The sequence below is a fragment of the Eufriesea mexicana genome, unplaced genomic scaffold (genome assembly GCF_001483705.2).
Source record: "Eufriesea mexicana isolate 0111107269 unplaced genomic scaffold, ASM148370v2 scaffold65900, whole genome shotgun sequence".
Lineage (NCBI taxonomy): Eukaryota > Metazoa > Arthropoda > Insecta > Hymenoptera > Apidae > Eufriesea > Eufriesea mexicana.
The window spans coordinates 16,922-28,012 of NW_016970542.1; the positions used below are offsets into that span (position 1 = coordinate 16,922).

General features: G+C 32.3%; 1 non-coding gene across 1 annotated transcript; it reads right to left on the bottom strand.

Annotated features, from left to right (window-relative positions):
• Window positions 1–2,292: 2,292 nt before the first annotated feature.
• On the bottom strand, window positions 2,293–2,365 carry TRNAR-UCG (transfer RNA arginine (anticodon UCG)). Its single transcript has one exon. It is a non-coding gene; the product is annotated as a tRNA-Arg (tRNA).
• Between the last annotated feature and the right edge of the window lie 8,726 nt (window positions 2,366–11,091).

Sequence of the window (11,091 nt, forward strand, 5' to 3'; positions counted from 1 at the left end):
CCTGCTGAATCTGCGCTGATCTGCTGCTGCACGTCGGCGGGGCTAGGTTCTGCGCTCACTTGTGAGCTGAAATACGACGCAAAAAGTTGTACACATACTTCATGATCGCTTCATAATTACTTCATAAATTATTTTTCGCAAGGATCGATAAATAAAATTACTAAAGACGGTGAAAGCAAAAACGTTTCGACTGTTCGAACTTACGAAAAAACCTCTTGTTAATTCATTATCGTTCATTAGCAATTCAGAGTTTGTTTTTAACGGTAACTATTAACGATATAACTATTAATTAACGATAATTTAACGTTATCAGTCGAGTGAGATCTAAAATTTTGTAGCATTTCTTAACACAAAATAATCTCAGATGTTCTTCTAGGATCAATATGAAACTGATTAATAATTAATTCACTTGAAGATCGTGATATTTTCAAATATCACTGTTTAATCATACCAGTGTTAAAAAAATCGACACGTGAATTGCAAATGTTACAATACTCATCTTTTACTTAACCATTTGAAAACCAAATTATGGAAATAACATTAAAAATTCAGTAGATGAATATCCATATGTATATATCATTTTAACTGTAAGAAATAAACGACTTATTACCAAATGATTGGTACTTGGGAACTGTTTAAACATCAACAACAGTATATGCACATTTTAATATCTTACTTAGTATCAATTACGTCTAACTGTTCAACGACTATATTTTACGGAGGTTTCAGTGATGAATGGTAAATCAAGAATAAACGTCGATTTTGAATCGAACGAAATCTACGCTTAGAAGTAAATATGTATTTACTTTTCCTATCGAAACGCATGGTCCTATACTGGGGCACGATCACGTGTTTGAAATCAATATCTAAAGGTTAAATAGGGCCAATTTGTAATTACACTGATAATGGGCGTGGATCGTAGCGTTCTGAAAGGCAACGATTTGGAGGCTTTCCGATGATGGAGATGATAATTGAGTCTGTTTGCAAAGCGACTTGCAAGTGGGACGTGATTCGCATCTCGCGAGGGTACTTTTATGTTCCTCTTTAAAGGTAATAAAAATGTTATTGTAATGCTGCGATACGAAATAAGTACTATATGTGAGTGTCAGTCAGGAATGTTTGTTAAGAAAAAGCCGGATTGTAATTAAATGAAAGAACTTATAGATCTTTATTAGAACCTCTTGTTTCTTAAAGAAGCAACAAGTGGAAAATAAGAAAGAACTTATAAAATTTATACATACGTGAATTAAAGAAAATTTTTAATAAAAATTAAAAAATTGAGAAATTGAAAGGCTCTAGATACTTAATATTAGTATTAATACTTGATATTATTATTTAATTAAGTAGAATAAGTAACCATTTCCTCCATCTTGATTATATCGAATAATTTTCATCCACTTTTATGGACATCAAAATTTCTATGAGGATACATTTCCATATTTTCTACTAATCTTCTGCTAACTTATTTATATCATGTTTATACGTTTATAGCTATTTTTTTAAATCGAAAAACATTTGTTTATAAAACATTTAACTTTCACGTACCAAATGACGATTCGATTGGAACAAATATTTTGATTTCCTACACAATTATCCCGAACGACCTTGATTCACAGATGAGTGCACTCGTTTAACATATAAAAGAAGTACACTATGATCACTTTAATTATTACGTGTTCCCACAATTCTGTGCTCGATGTAACAAGCTACTATACGTAACAGTCAGTTCTCTGCACAGTTTTATTGATATATTTTGGCTGAACGAAGCTGTCGTATATTTTCACATTTTGGATGAAGAATATTTATCATGGATAAAGAGAGTTATGAATAATTTGATCTATTAACGTAACAATTCGGTATCATCTATTGTGAAAATCTGTACTATCTGTAAAAATAAGAAAAATTAATAAAACAAATTTTTTTAAAAGTTAAATGAAGAAATTTTAATAATATGACTTATTTCTATTCAAATATAAAAAATACTTTATTTAAGGAAACTATAAGGACAAACCTTTTCTTTAGTTTTCTATGACTATACTATTCATTTGACGGTAATTTTCTAATATAACAACTACATTTCGATCTTTATTATTTCTTTAAGAAACATGTTAATTTTAGAGATTCAGAATTGCAGAATATATTTTATAACTAACAAATTCAATATTTGAAACGTGAGTATTATAATTTCAAATAAAAAGTTGTTTCCGTGGAGTTTAACAAATAAATCATTTTAAATGATAAAAAAGTAAAAGAAAAAAAGATAAAGCAAAAAAAGGAAAAGAATAAACCGATCGACCGTGACAGGACTCGAACCTGCAATCTTCGGATCCGAAGTCCGACGCCTTATCCGTTAGGCCACACGGTCTTTGAAGGGTAGTTTTTTGAAATTAGTATTTCACTACTAAAGAAAATGTCACCCCTGATATTATTCAATCCGAAATATATGCACTGCGTAGATGTTTAAACATCTAATTTACAATATTACTTTTTAAAAATTAATGCTTTATACCGCTATTATAAACCAAAGATAATTAGAAACCTGCATTTATTGAAATAAAGGTAATTTAAGGGTGAACAGATACCTTTATATATCGCAAATGTAAAGTTACATGGTTATTTTGAAAAGTTACTTAAGAAATACTATTACCGCTACTAATACTATTATTATTGCTACCATTTTAATAATGGTAACAATAATTCCATTATAATAAATTAATACAAATCGTGTCTATTTTTAATAAACTCACATGACGATTGGTTTAACTACTAAAGATTTTCAAGTTGAATTTTTAACCTGAATAATTAAACTTTATGAGAACATTTATTTCATATTTTATAATGAATTTAATGTTTGAAGAAAGTTGTATCCACCTATCCATTTAGCATAATATTGTTCTACTGTTTGTCAAATTTACCTCACATTATTGTTCCATTATACAAACATTAGTTTATTGTTATCAAATTATAATACTACAGTTTATTATACTTGCAATATCTCTCTAAATATAAATAAATGTATATTCTGTATATACAAATAAACTAAATCGTCTTTAACAACATAACGTTATTTATATGCCTAAGTTAAACAAATTCATCACTATACTAGAAAAAAAATAGAAAAATATTTCCAGAAAATCTTCAACTCAATACCTTGGCCAGTCACATTATAGACCCTGAAAGCTCAACGACATAATTGCGCGGGAGGCGTGTCGTGACTTAATCTTGTTCTAGAAAACGACTGAATATTAGCAGACATTGACGGACATCCTGTACCAAATACTCGCTAAGTAGACGATATCACGCGCGTCTGTTCGAAACCTTTTGCGGACTTGATGAATGAAGATCTTCCGGAACACTTTTTGCACATTGACTTCCTCATTTGTGTCGTTTTATATGTTCATTTTCTTCGAAAATATGTGGTACTCGATATAATCTACTAACTTTTCACTTTTTCACTTTTGGTCATTCAAATAATATGGTCTCTACCCTGGTTACACACACATATTATAAATATGAGTTTTATCATTTTTACTCACAAATTTTGCACATATTGGAATGGTGGAAACACGTGTAACGATACGAGATAAAACGATCTAATATTTAACATTATATATACAATGGATTATTAGAAATTAGTAATGTATGTATGTAATAATAGATGATTAATATTCAACCACTTGGCCTACTTTTAAAATGAACGAAACAAGTGAAGTTGTCAGAAATCAATAAATTATTCGTGGTACCTTCTTTCCGCTTTCTCGCGTTAATCTTTTAGCGACGTTTCTATGTACTAAAATACGTTTTATTAACAACGAAATGAAAAATATAAATTGGATAATTATGTAAAAGAAGAATGACGGTACTAATGAAATGCGATGTTGACATAAATAATTGTCTTTAGACGCTGTGGATTTGCTTAGTGTCTTGATTAAACAAGAAAATTATATGAATAATTATCCAATTATTTTTTTCTTCATTAAATGATAATATTTCGTGTAACTCTTATATTCCTACTATAAACTGCGTCTCGAAATCTTGATATTTCAAGAGAACGAAAGTTCGATTTAAATACCTTTTCATTATTTATCATAACAAAATATTTTATCAGCTATGTAAATAAAACTTACTGCACGGTAATCTTCAGACCTTCAAGCATTATCATAACAAACTGGTGCCATTATAATAAAACTAATTACGTCGTCTTTTTCTTCACCTGATCAATAACATTAAAAACTTCACTACCTCGTGCAAAACATCCTTCGTTTCGACGCAAAGCTTTTATAAGAGCATTCCTTTCCTATTAACTCTTTAAAACGTCAAGTACTTAATTTGACCGTTCAAAATATACATAACAAAAGGTTAATTATATTCTTTCATGAGCTTATGTACATATACCTATTTAACACTGTTTCAGAAAGCCCTCACATACGGAAAATGTGTTGAAAACATGAAGAATGTTTCGTTCGAATCGATTAGATTAAAACAATAATTGAAATGAACATGTACAGTCAGTAAAAAAAATCTCCGTACACCATTCAAGAATTTATTTAAAGCTGCATAATTTTGAAGGGAATGGAAATAAATTAATAATTTTTCTGTTATTATATTCAGAAATGTACATACAATGCTCGTACAGTCAAGAGTTTAGAATTTTCTTAATTTTGTAATGTACCTTTCGTAGGTACAGTCAATAAAGGTAAACGCCTTGAATTTGAAAAATACACCAAAGAAAATGCAAGAAGTTATAAAATTACAAGGTGGCCTAATTGATTACTAGTTTGAACAAATAACAAATAATAATACTACATGTACGGAGACTCTTTTGAACTTATTTTTGCTGAGTCTGATTCCTTTTTTATTTATTTCTTAACAAAAAAATATAACATCTTTTTTTCTACTGTTAATAAATTTCATGTTTGTGAACATAGTTCACACAGAATGGTATAATCATTGCCATTAGAATTAAATGACATTAAATAGAATTTTATGTGGGACTTTTTTGACTGACTGTGCATATTACGTGCGCTTATTACGTGCAGAATGTAATTATACCTCTTAAATGTTTGACGTGAAACACATGCTTTCTGTATAAATATATTTTGTCTGAAAGTTCTCGTATACGAAAACTAAAAAATATCGTATATTGTACAAAATAAAATATCCGTTGTATTTAAAGATACGTATGAAAATTTATAACACTGAAAAAACAAGGTTTTTTATTTAATTATTTTTCAAATTTCGGTTATTTTTAGTGTCATTAGATTTTACGTATATATAAATACAAATAGATAAGGAAGGTTGAAAAATAAAAAATAGTTTTCCTGGAGTTTTCCTACCTGCATACAATAAGAGAACAGCTTTAAAATTAAAAAAAAGAAATAAAACAAAGAATGTGCATGTGCTTTTTTATCAATATCACCTGCTATATCAACAATGCGTGCGATAATAGTGCCTTTTAAAGGTATAAACAGTTTGCGACGTCGCATTGAGGTCGTTGCACGGCACACCACTGTAATTAACTACATCAGTTAAACTGTCAATTATCCGTAGTGAAATTGAGTTCAATGATCCGTGCTAATGCAATTGCGATCCACGATGATGCACACTGCAGGTGCAACCGCTGCACGTGGTGCGCCGTTGACACTGATACGGAAAACCTTTTAAGAAGAAAATTTAGAATCTAGCACGTAAATTATTCGATTCTTTTGTTAGGAATTTTAAGCAGAACGAATTCAAGTAAAATCGGCTTGAACGATAAAAGATTGGTCGAAAAATCGAAGGCTAAAAATCGATGCTTTATTTCATTAATTTATTTCTATCTTTGTTCCAAACGGTTGAACTTTTAACTTTCAGTAGCACTTTGCGAAATGTTACTGAGGAAAATTACGATAGAAAAATTAGTTTTACCTTAACTTTAATTTCAAAATCGATTTTGTGGGCAATTTTCGAACAGCAAATGATTAGAAGGTATGCCATTTAATTTCATCAAACGAATCGCAATATTTAATAGATTAGATAATATTATCCATTACTGATTGCAAAGAAATCTCTTACTAATGAGACAGTGTTTATAATTAAAAAATGAGAAACTTATTTCTCGTTTTCCTCTAACTATTCTTTCCATATTTAAGATAGTTACGAGCCCGTATAGTTTCAAAAATTGCTCCTCATTGTTCTTGTTACCAATTTCAGCTTGTGCTATACTATGTTAAGACTCTAGATGTGATTCATTACTGATATATAAAGATGTTACTACAAAATGCAAAAAATAAAGCGACACATAATGGTAATTCCCACTGATAATGATATTTACGAATTGTCATCCGTTCAACCGTTCACTAATATAGTGTATAATTTCAATTTGTTAGATACATTTCAAAGAACTCTCCTGTGCGATAAATTGATCTTTTGCATTTGCAGCATACATTGAAAATTTGCAATAATTTGAATAATTTAAATCAATATCATTCGGAGTGTGAAAAACTTCTTTCATGCGGAAAAACGTCGATTCTCAAGGAAATATAAAAATAATCTTGCAATTTACATTTATTACGTGGTTTCCAACTACAAACGAACCCAGGTAAACTCGCTTTTCCAATAAAAACTAAAATTAAATAAAATTGTGGAAAAGAGTATTTAATTTGCTTAAGCTTTTCGCACTGCACCATGAGAGAATTGCACATTTCCTTTAGGCTTTTATAATTTTCATTGCATAATCATATTACTCATATTGCTCACGAAGTTTGAATAATTAATATCTTCTACGTTAATTAAGGTTCATTGATAACTTCTTCGTTCTTTGACCGACTCTGCTCCTCATTAAATACTTCTTCGTTCTACTCTACTCATGATCAATATATCAGTGTTAACTATGAGATACCATGTAGTAATGGTGTGTATGTTGAGTACCAACTACAAAGTGTTTCTTTGGTCTTCTGTAATAAATTCAAAAAATTCTAATTACTCGATTTTAAACAATTTAATTGGCCCATTTAAATAAAATTTTTGGTATTAAGGACAAAGCTTGCTTAATGTTTTCAACGCTGAAAAGGTCAGACAGGTGTCTAATGGAACTAGTAATTTGCAAGAAAATTCCATAGATCGAAGGAATGACGTATACCGGGAAAAGGCTTTATTCGTGGAATGTTTTCTTTCCAGATTTGAAAATACGTGCTCGATAACAGGATAAGAAGCAATCGCGTCTGTCGTGCGGATGAATCACGAACTGTGACAATAGGAGCGTACGATTGCGAGGTTGACAATGCTCGAAAAACACTGATTCGAATGAAACTGTCCGTTGGATATCTGTCAGAGCCTAATAAAACGGTGAAAAAGGCTGAAAACGGAAGCGGAAAGGTCGATCGTATTCAGAACGCGGAATACGATTGGTCAGCGTTAGTGTTCTTGCGATAACTATAAACGGATGCAAAGGCCGTCGCCTCTACGATCATCGATAATGTTTTAACTAGAGTTTGTTACTGTTTAACAAGCGAGAAAGAAAAACATGACGTTTGCCACGTGTACCTTTTTTGCACCGAGTTGGAATGATCGTAGCCGAGTAACGATCCGATTTCCCAAAGAGAAATCACGCTGATAATAAAACGGTAACATCATCGTGTTACTATGGCACAACGAAGTGAAAAAAAAAAGACTTACGCGATGTTGGACGTGTGAAATGTATATTTATGGATTAGCCTCGCGAATGGTTTTTTAAGATTTTTTACGTTTTTCTCGAAACTGCCAGTTATCGCTGAGAGAGAGGAGAAGTATTATATGTCTAGTAATTAGCAGGATTTCAATCTCGATTACGGAAAAGGGAAAAGTTTTCTAGACCGAGGAAAGTCATTTTAAATTTGACTAAAATATTCATTACTTTAAGTCTCTTTAGGTAATCGTAGCTTGGAGATAACTGTGTGTTCTCGTCGTTCTTTACATTTTGCATTAGTCAATAGCTATACTTTCCACGAGCTCATCTATCAATATTGTAATTCATCGAACATAGCCCCGAGAAAAATGAGTTTCCTACTGGTTTCCCGATTTTCTCCTAAGAACGGTGAAAATAAGATACAACTGGCGAGAAATTGAGATAGATCAACATTAGGATTACGGATTCGCGGTAGAGAAATAAATACACGATATGATAAACTGTCATATGTCGTCGAGTTTCTATCCGGATAACGATCTATGTATACTGATTTCATATCAGAAGCATCTAGGCGATTTCAAAGAGCATCAAGTGAAGAGAAGAAATTCGAAACTCGCACTTCCTATTACTCTTGCTAATGCGATACTGCTATCAGTGTAAATCCTGGTCTCGCAAGATCATCGGCATTCGACACGATTTAGATAGGAGCAAATTGGTGACATTTGCGAACGAAGCGCGTGTCGAGTGTCGATCCCTGTCACGCGACTCATAATCAGCGATCACGTTTGATCGAGCGTGGAGTATCGTTCGCGATCGCGGATCGAACGGTGTGAAGAGGAAACGAGGTCAAGCTGCTCTCGAAAGCTCTAATCGGCGTGTCAAGCGTGTGGCACTGAAAGTAAAGCGGTTTGTAATTATCGTCAGTCTCGCAAGGACATAATAATCAGTCTCGTTGCCGACAAATTTACCGCGGGGGGTGGAAGGCGGCGGCAGAAGTGCGGTGCCGTCGCTGAAAAGCGGTGTCATCACACTCGTTAAGACCGGTTCGCACCACGCGAGCACCGCGGCTAATTGACGCGTTTTTGACAAACCTACAATTGATTCGTGCTCATGCGATTAGAGATAACCGAATGAATTATCCCAACCCCTACCTATATACCTACGTATTCTTCTGTGCCGCTTATCGATCTTGGAAACCACCCTGATTCATTAATCGTGGAAATTATTCGGGCAGAAATTCTGATTTGTTAAAATGACGATTTGGGTTAGGTTTCTTGCAAGTGACGTCGTTTCGTGTAATTATAAACTTCGCGTTTCGATGTTCGTTTAAAAATTACGTTGATATGAGGATTTCGATAACGCAATGGAATTGGTACACGTATATTTTATTGCCTCGTTAAAATTTTATCTGATATATCAGTTCTCTTAAAACGGAAGGTTATGATATTTTCTACATAGTGTATTTTGGAAAGTAATACTGAATTTAATAAATGTAAACAAACTACTCTCTGTGCTACTTTCTGATAGATAAGAAATGAAACATGTGCAAACAAACGATGTTTAATTTTTGAATTAATAACTAGCGAGCAGATAGATATTCAAATTTTTTTTAAATGAGAGCCAATATTATTCTTATTAGTAAAACTTAACTTAACGATAATAAATGATATCAAAAGAGATTGCTGTGAGATATTAAAAACATCTTGGTAGATGATACGGAAAATGAATAAAATTCATACATTACTTACTTCCCGAATGAACATGGATTTTTCGTGGAATTAGAACCCAAGGATCCGTTGTCCAACACGAGAGAATCAATTGGCTAAATCGTCTAGTTTGCCTACGTTTCGAGGAGTCGATCCCTCTTGATAAACACCGCGAACACCGAAAAATTCGTAAAATCAACGCGTTCTTAACATAGAGAAATGGTAAAATATCGTCAAAGTTATCAATGAAGACACTTCTTCATCTGGTACAATTAATCGAAAATTTCAAAAATTATTCAAACGAGATACCCGATGGAAACACTCGCTGCTTTCGAAATTCTCTTCTTTTACTTTCTGATTCTTTTCCAAAATAATTAAGAAATAACCTCGAAAAACGTCCCTGTATACTGATCAAAGTGATTCATAAACAACAACGAATATTAATACTCTTCGAAAAGTATTGAAACATTCAGACTCCAAGGTACACCGTGATTCTCGATGAATTTTGAACTTCAACCTCTTCTCTATAACTCCGTAGCGTTAAAAATATCGAACAAATTTATTTTCTTTATTTTTCTTTCTTAATAGTTCAAAAACATTTCGTTACGAACCCTGGATTGACACGTTTGACGAATATTGAAGAACGATGGACGATAAATACACGATAAACGCACGATAACTCACGGCGCGGCAATTAAACGGGCAAGAGGGTGGTTTTCGCGTGAGCCGCGATTACTGTCGTTATTCGATGCACAATTGAAACCTTTGACATGTATCACAAGTCGACATTTAATAGTTTGATCAGCGAGAAACGATGCATGGAAATGAAATGAATGTCGTGGTATCGAAGCAGGAAAATCTACCTGCCACCTCCTATCACTCGGCAGTGAACGTTCGCGCGTGTTTCCTGGTCTACTGAATGACTTGCTGATGATGACCATGAAGGGAGATCGACTTTGCTCGACTCGCTTCAAAGGATCTGCGATCCTTTAATACGTTCAGTCTAATGACCGTTTTATCGAATCGATAGTGTTGATACTTCGTTACATTGTATAATGTTATAGAGGTATTATTAACACCTCCTATGACACATAAACTATTAGTTATTAGACCGTAACAGCGAGATATTCGTCGAATTTATTGTTTGAATTAGATATTTTTTTTTTATTAATAATAATAAAAATAAAATATCGAGTATAGGAATTCATCAGAAATTTTGTATCTAGTTTTTCATAAGAATAATACGTTGACTTGGATATAAGGTTATGTTAAAATACTTTTTCTTTCGAGAAAGAAAAAAAAATTGCATAACAATATTTCGCAAGTGAATACGTTGCATTTATTTCGATAGTTGTGATGAAATTTCTAAAAAGAAATTGATAAGGGAGAAATATGAGATTTGAAATAAGAAATGAAATACAATTACATAAATTAATATAAAGGATACACAGAGAATAATATAAAATTTTGAAAATTCATTTCGTTCGCGGTTTAATACCTAATACAGAAATTATTTCTCCTGAATAATATCCTGGACAATGTAGATATTCGTCTGAATACATTAACGTTATTGTTATTGATACCACTGCAATTTCCTAAGTGGATTAAAGCACGTGCTTAAATCGATGAAAAGGGAGAGATTCTAAGTGAGCACTTCGGCTGATTACAAGTGCGTGAGATAGGCTGTTTTTGAGTCTCAAGTGTCTGTAATTGTAGATAATTTTAAGATCTGTTTAATTC